This window comes from Lepidochelys olivacea (genome assembly GCF_965140295.1).
Source record: "Lepidochelys olivacea isolate rLepOli2 genome assembly, chromosome: 11".
In the NCBI taxonomy this organism is placed as follows: Eukaryota; Metazoa; Chordata; order Testudines; family Cheloniidae; genus Lepidochelys; species Lepidochelys olivacea.
In genome coordinates this window covers 53,759,341-53,767,396 of record NC_140421.1, presented here as the reverse complement: position 1 = coordinate 53,767,396, position 8,056 = coordinate 53,759,341, and positions in this window count along the sequence as shown.

The window sequence follows — 8,056 nt, the reverse complement described above, 5'->3', positions numbered from 1 at the left end:
TTCATGTAAGAGAACATTGCCTGGGTAACAGTAATACTAAGCTGCCTAAATCAGTTACCAGAGTATTGAAGTGCAGAAAGCAAAACCAATGTGTAGTAACGGAGCACAGTAATGAAGTAGTTATAGTGATGGAGATTTCAGTCATTTCAGTCACTGCAGCACTGTACCTAATTTAGGGTTTAATTCTTCTCCCACTGGAGACAACGGGAGTTTTGCCATTTAATTTGAGAGGAGCATGATCATGCCTTTACTGGGTGAATATAATAATCGAAAAGTAATCTCCATCTAATCAAATACATATATGGACCATATCACTGTAGTATCTGTGTCTCTTATTACTCTTAACATTCAGGATCTGCCTTACTATTGTTTAGATCCTGTGAGCTGGACAGGACCACTGAACTGTGAATTTAAAAAGCATACACATGTTTCATCAAGAACTAGGCAGGCTCTGCTTTGACACTAATTCTTCTTCTTCAAGGGCAGCAGACTGTGCATAAAGTGCAGTTTTAGTAATAAAAGTAGTTAACATTGTGGGGTGTCATTTACTCTCTTAACTTGACATCAAATTTGTTCAGTTGACAAGCCAAACTATCCTCCCAATGACTAGTCCTGCAAATTCAGCTAAAAATACATTAAATACTTTTCCATACGCCCACTTGCTTTATCTCCCAGAGGGACGTGCTCAGTTTATGACTGGTAGAGGAAGTGGGCCATGCAATTGATAATGGAAATGGAATGGCACCAGACAGTTTTTATAGAAAGATGGGATCCACACAAAAAAAATTGAGATCCCCTGACTTCAACTGGAACATAGCTGACCATTTTGTCAAAGATGTGTGAAGCACAAGCTCTATTAAATTCCCAGCTATGCAACAGGCCTACTGGGTGACCTCAGATAAACCACTTCACCTCTCTGTGACTCAGTTTTCCCTCTGTAAAATGGAGATAATGATACTTACCTCCTTTATAAAGTGATTTATAAGAGGTAGGTATTATTCATTAGTGTTAGCACTGAGGAACTGTATTTGATCAGTAAAGTATGCCTCAAAAATAAAGCCTTTGACCTTTTGGTGAGGCCCAATTTTCAGGGGCGTAGCCAGATTAGTGAAAGGAAAAGGACAGGCTCGGGCTGCGGTGCCAATCATGCCATTGTCAATCCAATGTGCTGATATTTCTTCAATCCTCATTTGACTACTGTATAGTAAATACTATAATAGCAAACATATAATAGCAAACATATTTTTGTTCAGTACAAAAAGGGTAATGCTTTTTATTGGTTTCAGTTGTAGTTAATTTCTTCACCACTGCCCATTTAAAAATCAAACTGAGTTTAATTAAAATATTAACTAAAAGCTGACCTGGCTGCTGAGCAACTGCAGACATCAAGCCTTTTTGAAAAGCTGATGCAATAGATGCTGGGCACCTTTTTGATGCAGGAACTCTTCTCACTGAGTCACATTCATTTAATAAAGAGCATCTTCATTTGCTAAGCCTCAGCCTCAAAACCAACAGCAAGAGAGGATATTTATCACAAGCTAAATCTTGTGTGATTTATCATCGAAATTCCTGAAGATAGCAGACATGGAGGAAACTACAATAATCAACCTTTCAGGAAGAATTAGGAACCCACTTTCCCTTCAGCGTGCTTACAAATCTCACTAACCCTTTAACGTATGGAGGAGATTTTATTCTATACATGCAAAAGGTTGGATGTGATGGTCTTTCCCAACACTAATTGTTTATCAGCCCGTATGCAGACATCTCTGTAAAGGCAGTGATCTGAAGCTTTTTACCAGTACACGCCATTTTTCATCAAAGCAAACAAGATCAAACCCACTTTCACAGGGGCTAGAGCCAATGTTCATCTATCTCTCAACTTTAGTATTAATGAAATGCAAAATACTAACCTGTATATAGTTATAATAGCCTTACCCTGACTCATTTCAGTGAAAAGGAGGAGCTTATTTCTGTGTGCATGGCCTACCCACATGCACAAAAACTGACTCAAAGTGAAACTGGAGAGTGACCTCCAGAACAAGGGAAGTTTCTGTTCCCCCTAAGCTGTTCCCCTTCCCCTCCTTGGTGGAAAGCTCCCAAGGCAGGCAACTGCTGTCTCCTCCTCCCCAGTCTCACCTTCTAGTGACTCTACATTTGGGGGCATCAGCAGGGGGAGCACTGAGAGCAGAGGAAATAAACTCTCTGCTTTCAGTGCTGACTCCACAGCAGTCCTGGCAGCCAGGAGTCATCATTGCAGAACAAACCCTGCAGAGTACGAGAGAGAAACTTGCACACACGAAAGCTAACAGAAAACTGCAGGCGGCCATTTGTATTTTCAAGATTGTAAACAAACAAGCCTTTCAGGCCCCATAAGATTGAGCTAGCCTTATTTCACTGCTTGCCTTGAAGTACTGTCAGTACTTACAGGCAGCGATGAGCTCCCAAAAGCTGAAGAACCGGTTCCTTCAGTCGCTCCGGGTCTTCAGCGGCACTGAAGGACCTGCCGCCGAAGTACCGCCGAAGACCCGGGGAGCCTCCGCAGCTGAGCCCACCCCTTTAACAACCGGTTCTAAACCTGGCTTCAAAAATTAACAACCGGTTCGCACAAACTGGTGCGAACCGGCTCCAGCTCACCACCGCTTACAGGGTTATGGCTGATGAGATCAGAGCAGAACCATCCGCATCAAAGAGAAGGATGAGGCTTCAGGCAGACGCTGTGCTGCCAGGAGTTCTGCAGGTTTTGCCAGACAGCACATCCAATATACCACACTTCAGATCTACTCACCCCCAACACTACTACTGTAGTCCTGGCCTCTGGAGCAGAGACTATCCTCAGTGTAGTATTCATTATGTGAATATCCAAGATGACTAATTCCTTTCACCTTTCAAGTCAAGAATTCACATTCCACATTATGTGACAGATATTTGGTGGGCTCATTTAAGTAGCCCACTGTTCCCCTGACCCCAATCTCTTCCCTCCCCCAGCTTTTCTGAGATTGAATATTTTCTATTGCTGTAACAAACGTCTTTGCCCCAAGCTGATTTGGCTATAGTAAGGGTGGCCAAACTTAGGGACCCGCTGAACCACATACAACAATCTTCAGAAGTTTGAGAGCCGGGACGCACCTGCTGGGGCTTGGGGTTTCAGCCCTGCTCCTTCTGAAGCCCTGAGCCCTGGCAGGCATGCCCCCGTGGGGCTGAAGTCATGAGACCCTCCCTCCCCGCTAGGCAGAAGCCCCTACCCCAAGACGCTCCTGCAAGGCAGAGGTCCCGAGCTCCCACCCAGTCTGGTAGGTGGAGAATTGGGGGTGATGTGCGTGGTGGACTCCGTGTGCCGCACTTTAACTGTAAAAGAGCGGCATGCTGCTCGCAGGCCATGGTTTGGCCACCCCTGGGCTATAGGGATATCAGAAGACTCTTATCTCCTTCCATATTCTCTTGGGAGACCAAGCAAGTTATAACAGGAGATGGATTCCTCAGTTGGCTATCTGAAATACTGTAATCTTCTTTTAAATAGATATTTCTTCATTCATTCAGCTATGTTTTCCTGAGTCTTGGCAGCCCACTAAAGCATCTTATATTAAGTGTTTCCATAACAAAGCAACAAGGCCACCAGTTGTTTCCAATCCAATGTCTTTGTTATTAATGTAACTTCTACATACTTGCCCATGTTTTCTTGATCTTGGCAATAAAGTTTAAATCCTCATATCTCCTTCACTATCATTCTATTATGTTTTCCAATTACACATCAAAATCAATATCCCTGTCCTATTATGCTACCAATATTATAAAGCACAGGAAGCGGGTTATTTACTGGTTAGGGAAGGGAAGTGGAAAGGTTCTATTCACAGCCCTGCAATCAGAGGTAAGTCTAACTTCGCTGTGTCACAGAATCTGCTTACCTATCTGTAAAAATCTGTATAATATTTAATTAAAATGGTCACTGCTACAAGCCAATATTTGCCAGTATTTACCACACCTCACTATAGGCACTATATAAATGCAAAGCATTAAGATTATTATTTATGGCTCAATACTTGTATTGCAGTAGTACACAAAACTGGAGTCCCACTCTGATGGACACTACACAAAATATATGCAAAGATACTGTCCCTCTCCTGAACAACTTCCAGTCTAAGACAACACATGATATACAAAAGGTATGGGGAGAAGGATGCAATCCTTTATATTACACATACACACCACATTTTAAAAATCAAACTGATGATGAAAGTGTCAATTGTCCCTCTTTGTCACCCTAGCCATCATTTGGCTGATTTCTGATAGAAATAGATGAGGTAGGTCTTGGAAGAGAGGGAAGTGGTCTTATGATTCATGGAGGACATTCTACACATAAGCAGCAGCAGGACAACAGGGATTTCCCTACACCTCAAACTCCCGCATCTCCCCCCCACCCCAGTGTTCAACTAGATACAGCAGTGTTGCCAATTTAATCATTTTCCAACTAGATCTAATTGTTTTAAACATTTTCTAGTTGGAAAAAAGTCCATGTAGGTGCTGGTTGGAAATTGAAATTGAAAGATTAATACACACTTCAAAAGCATATATATGATAAAATATTTGTACTTGCAAAAGCATAATAGGTTGAAATGTTTGAACAAAGACTAGCTTCCTCACACAGCTGTGTTTGTTATGACAATGTCGGTGTATTTGTTTCAGTGATGTTTGCCAACCGAATAATTTTAAATTTATAAACAATAAATCATCATAAGTTCAAATGCTGATGTTTGTTGGTATTTTATGATGTTTAAAATGTTGGGCCAATTGTTAGCACCAAATCGCCTTGCCAACAAAAACAGAGACCACTTTTACCTTCACAGTCTCACTCCCCTGTAAATCCGAATACCCCCTTTCACTTCAATTCTTGGGGAAAACACTGCGTAGCAGAAGGCAGAGACATGGTTGCATGAGACACTGACAATTGGGTGTATAAACTGATATCACTAGAGGTGCAAAGGAGATGGCGTTGATGGAATACAGAACACAATACAAGAAGTAAGGAAGGTAGAGTTGTGAAGGTCCTTGATGGAAAGGACAAAGTTTAAAGAGGGAGCTTCAAAGGAAGGGATCAAATAGGGAGTGACATGGTCAAAGCAACTAGAAACAAAATTGATCTTAACAGCTATATTTTGAATGGATTGGAGAGGAGGACAATGATGCTGTTAAGGAGATGGGAGAGGAAGAAGTTGCATTAGTCAAGACCGGAGATGAGGTCCTGAATGAGAGTTTTGACTATGTGGCCAAAAGAAAAGTATGGATCTGAAATATCAGAGGAAGAAACAGCAAGTTTTAGACATGGCTTGGCGGCATGAGGCAAGGGAAAGAGAGGAGTGAGTTGGGGGAGGAGAATGGCACTGTACTCAACAGTGACAGAATAGTGGTGTAGAGGTTTGAGAAGAGAGATCAAGAGTTCAGTTTTGGCTACACAAGTCAATGGTGAGATATCCAGGAGAAGTCGTCAGACAGGCCAACATGAGGACTAGATGGACAGAAGCAAGTTGGAAGTAGGAAGGCAGGTGGTAGATCTAATGGCACTGGAACAACTATGATAGTGGGGGTGCTGAAAGCCAATGAACAAAACTGCATATGCTGGAAATCACTTCAAGTCAGGGGATGCTGTCATGCCCTCAGAACACCTAGTTCCAGCACCTGTGGGTAGATCTACAAGTCTGCTTCAGCATGAAGGGAGCTGAAACCATGAGAACAGATTAGATCATCCAGAAAGAGTGTGAAGGGAGAAGAGGAGATGACCAAGAACACACCCACCCAAGTATGTCAGGCCAGGCACACAGCTATTTTAGTTACTTCCTTTCACAGTAGAATCTTTCTAAGGTTACTGTTGGCACATTCTGAATACTGAACCCCTGCAAGGCCATGAAACCATTTCAACCATTATATTACCACATGACTAGTTAGATGAGGTCAGTATCATGGGAAGCAAACACACGCTGGTTGTTTGGAGTGGGAATCCATCGCTAGGAGTTGGCATCTTATACCCTCATCCTCCATTATATGGCATTACACTGAAATTCAAAAGAAACTCAATTCTACATGTGGCTGACCTGCCAAATGTCAGAAAGAAACAAGTCTAACAGCACATCTGCTGGATATTTACAAAGTGGTAGGCTAAATTACACAAAGGGAATCATTTGCAACGTAACGGTGCATTTGCATTCAGAATATTTGATTTCCTGCTCAGTCAACTAACCTAAATGCTCCTAACCAAATGAAATGTAGACAGGGCTTAAAACGTTTGAAGAAAAGCACTCATCCAGAAAATTAAGGTCAATGCAGAACAGATGGCACCTCTGAAAAATGTGTTGTCAACATTTATCTTTATGTAAAATAAAAATGTAAAGAAAGCTCAGGCTGCTTTTGACATTCCTACTTAAAATGTTGAATCTTGTGCTCCACAGTTAATAAAGAAGCACTAAAAATTATACTGAACCCTTCAAAATACTAAATCTAAATAAAGCTCTTTCAAATACTGTGTGATAAGATTTTTTGGGGGGGGCTTGTAAATACATATCAATAAAAGAGAGGTTCTATCGCTTCTGTAACCACTATAAATATTGCAAGTACTCTCTGCATTTCCATAAATATGACCACTACTTCCAAGTGAAAAGCTTTTTCATTTGCAGCAGTTAGAGAAAAAAATATATTGTCTTTATCAAAGTCTTTTAAAAGGCTGAATTTTAGAGCCCCATGTAGAGGGAGTTGTGAACAACTTGTTACAATGAGGCATGAAATTTGGTCTTGAGTCTGAGGATTCAATCAATGAGACTGAAAAAGGATCAGCTTATTAGACTGAAGGGTAGGCAATATCATACCTATATTTAAAAAAAATGGTAGAGATGGGTGGGTATATGTTGGAATAATCAGAGATAGAATTGTAAGACACCAAAATGAGCATCGTTAGGGTAGGGACAAATCAGTATTCTGTTAAAGAGAGTGTGCATTAATATAGGGAATAGCATAAGTAATGCAAAGTAAAGGAAGTTAATAAGACTAGGAATCTAATATAGGGCAGGATATGAGACACTGATCACTCCCCTAAGCACCCTCAAGTATCTGTAAAGTCAGCAGGAGTTGAGGGAGGAGTAGTTCTCCTCAAGATGAGGTCCACAGAATAAGGTAATATCATCATAGTGTATGTACCGTAAAAAAAACAACAGTAATCTGAGGAAAGCATACCAAAATAATAAAACTGCACCCACCTCTAAATCCCATCAACTCTGCTCCATCCCAGAATGTATCATAGCTATGGACAAGAGTTTTCTCTTCCAGAAAGCTTCGTTATTGGCTGCGATGAGACTCCACAAAGCCTTCTGGTTCGTCACAGCAGAATGGGAATTTCTTAGGGCCTAACTATTAACGTAGGTATATTTTTGCCTACGAATGTACTGAATGCTCCCTAACCAGTGAGGAAGCTCAACATTTATTTAAGCTTTGCGGTTCAGTTTTTAGCTTTCAGTTCGGAAGGGCAAAAATCTTTTTTCTAGCAGGCTAAGAGACAGCATTTCAGAGATCTTGACAATTCTGCTCAGCACAGCACTAAGGAGCAAGTAGCAGAACTGTGAAAAAAGTGTATGTTCACCGGACCAATAAACACTGGACTCCAGAGAGCCATATGTTCCTGAAGGAACAGGAAAGCTGTCCCAGCATGCCTGAAAATACAGTCCGAGAAATTCCTCCCACACAATGCTAAGGAAGTCCACTGACTAAAGAAAGGTTTCAGAGTAGCAGCCGTGTTAGTCTGTATCTGCAAAAAGAAAAGGAGTACTTGGGGCACCTTAGAGACTAACAAATTTATTTGAGCATAAGTGCCCAAATAAATTATGCCCAAATAAATTTGTTAGTCTCTAAGGTGCCCCAAGTACTCCTTTTCTTTTGACTAAAGAAAGAAACCTTTACTGAAGCTGCTGCTTTTGATCATGCTTTATAATTTAAACATCCCTAATTCAAATTGAGAAGCTGTAGTAATCTGCAGTACATGTATTGAAAAGGCAGATTGTGATGAGGAATGTTATTTACT